At 51.5% G+C, this 2,469-nt stretch overlaps 1 pseudogene across 1 annotated transcript; it reads left to right on the top strand.

Annotated features, from left to right (window-relative positions):
* Positions 1-1,092: 1,092 nt before the first annotated feature.
* LOC309819811 (arrestin domain-containing protein 4-like) lies at positions 1,093-1,977 on the top strand (annotated as a pseudogene). Its single transcript has one exon. The product of its transcript is annotated as an arrestin domain-containing protein 4-like (transcript).
* The last annotated feature ends 492 nt before the right edge of the window (positions 1,978-2,469 follow it).

Here is a 2,469-nt window from a genome sequence, read left to right as displayed (position 1 = left end):
CATTTGCTATCCTAAGTGACATCTTCTTTTCCTCTGTGAGCTCTATCGCATATGCCCTGCTGTTTAATGGTTTGTTTCAAGTAACTGGGCTGGAGAATGGTAAGGAGAAACTCTCATCCTTAGTGACCCTTAGGTGAGACTAGCATGGACTTAGAGAAAAACTTTCCCTCCCTATGGCGGGCAGTGGGCAGGGTGAGGTGTTTCCAGAAGGCTAATGGCAAAAGAACTCTATTACTTGGTCTCAAGCAAAGTCAGCCTTTAAGTCTTGGGAGTGTGATTAGGGTGAGGAAGGAGCCAGATTAAGCATGAAATCTTTCTCGCAGATAATTTTCCCTCTTGGTCTAGCTAAGGAGCTGCACTTCGCTCTTTAGTTTCAGGGGTTTTTCAACCCTCCACACTCACTCTACCACTAGGCTCAGCCCCTCACCACGAGACTCCAGATGCCCCAGTCTCTGGGCTACTTCAGTCTCTGGGCTACTTGAATGCCCAGCAGGGATTAGAGAAGCTCCTTGCTCCTGTCCCAGGAGCCCTGTGTTAAAAAGGTTAACACATACAAAAGACATTCAAATGTCTTTATTAGAATGGTTTATTTAATTCATGATGGAAGGACGTGTGAGAAAGGAAAGATGTAAAACTTCAAGATAAAATATTGAGGGAGAATTTTCATCTTTTAACCGTATGGTCTCATCTAAAAACCATGATGAATATAAAACAACCATTCTCAAAACATCCTGAAGAGCAAAAGAAAAATGTGAACATTTACATATGTTATTAAGGACATCTAGATTCATTCTTCTAAGATTTCTAAGAGAAAAAGATTGTAATCAGTAAATATAATGTTGACTGTGATGTCCCTGTTGTATTTCTTTTTGTGGTTTTTAGGAACAGAAATGGAATAACTCAAACAGTTTAAGCATAAAATAATTTATTGGGGGATAAAAAATAACTTGTGGGGCCTCCACCGGGCCCCGCACAGCGGCCGCAGTGGCCCTCGGCGTGCGCGTGGCGCCTGTGATAGCGGCGCCGCTCTGCTCACGACCCCGGCCCCGCGCCGGTGCCGACCTCCTTGGCGCGGCGGCGTCGCCCGGTAGGATGGACGGCGAGGCGGGGTCCGCGGCGGGGGTGGGCTCCGAGGGCCGCTGTGGGAGGACAGGCGCAAGGGCTGCGACTCGAGCGGCGAGGCTGTGGTTGGGCACGTGCTGCTGGAGGTTGCCGAGCCGGTGACCCTGCGCGCGCAGCGCCTGGAGGCCCAGGGCCGCGCCACCGCCGCCTGGGGCCGGAGCGCCGGCGCCGCGGACCCCGCCGCCGCCTCGGGGATGGAGAACCTGACAGTGCGCCTGAGCCTGCGCGAGCCCCCGGCCGGCGACGGCATCGTCTTACTACAGCCTGGAAAACATGAATTCCCATTCAGCTTTCAACGTCCATCGGAACTTTTGGTAACCTCATTCACCTGGAGATATGGAAGTGTTCAGTACTGTGTGAGAACGGTTTGGGAACGACCTGATCAGAAGGTTAAGCGGGAACTCCAGGTCGTCTGTCACATCGATGTCAACCCACCAGCATTACTAACCCCTGTATTGAAAACTCAACAGAAGATGGTTGGCTGTTGATTTTTCACTTCTGGTCCAGTCTCGCTGAGTGCCAAAACTGAAAGAAAGGGATACTGTAATGAAGAAGCTAAATCTATGCAGAAATAGGGAATTGTTCCACTCGTCTGATTGTTCCCAAAGCTGCCATTTTCCAGTCGCAGACGTATGTGGCCAACGTGCGCGGGAACCACATCGCCTCCGGGAGCACCGGCACCTGGAACGGGAAGACCCTCAAGATCTTCAGCACGGGACGCCGTGCTGCATCATCCGAGTGGATTACTCCTTAGCTGTGTATATTCACATTCCTGCTGCTAAAAAATTGATGCTTGAGCTGCCCTTTAGCTTTGTGTCCTGGCAAGAATCTATCATCTCAGAGTCTCAACTCTGAAACCAGGTAATCCTCTCTAATATGCTAAATTACTAGACATTTGTCAGCCTTGCCTGACGAGTAGAGAGTTTTTTTCCCCAGTGAATGGAAAAGACAAGGACTGGACCTGTCTCCCCAGGGGCCTGCCTCTCCTCCCATCCCCCTCCCTAAACACCATCACCAAACCCCTCCCAGCAAGATGCAGTTTTCTCCTTAATCTCGCGAGGCTCCGAGGCAATTTGCAAGGCAAATGAGTGTCTATCTCCACTTATCTGGGCTTGGGTTTCCGATCTCCCGTACTAGACAGACCCTATAAAAGGCACACTCAGCATGGGGCTGAATCATTCGCCCCTTTGCTTAGACCCGCTACGCGTCTGGCCCGGGAGGAGGCTGAAGCCATGGAACCGCACGCGTACTACACCTGGGAAGAGCTGTCCTGGAGGAGGGCGCATCCAGAGCCCCACATGCCACCGGGCCTCAACCGAGAACAGGCCTGGGCCTGGGCTCTGGATA

Source organism: Grampus griseus (assembly GCF_964374135.1).
Source record: "Grampus griseus genome assembly, chromosome: 3".
Lineage (NCBI taxonomy): Eukaryota > Metazoa > Chordata > Mammalia > Artiodactyla > Delphinidae > Grampus > Grampus griseus.
This window is presented reverse-complemented; position numbering and strand designations above follow the sequence as displayed.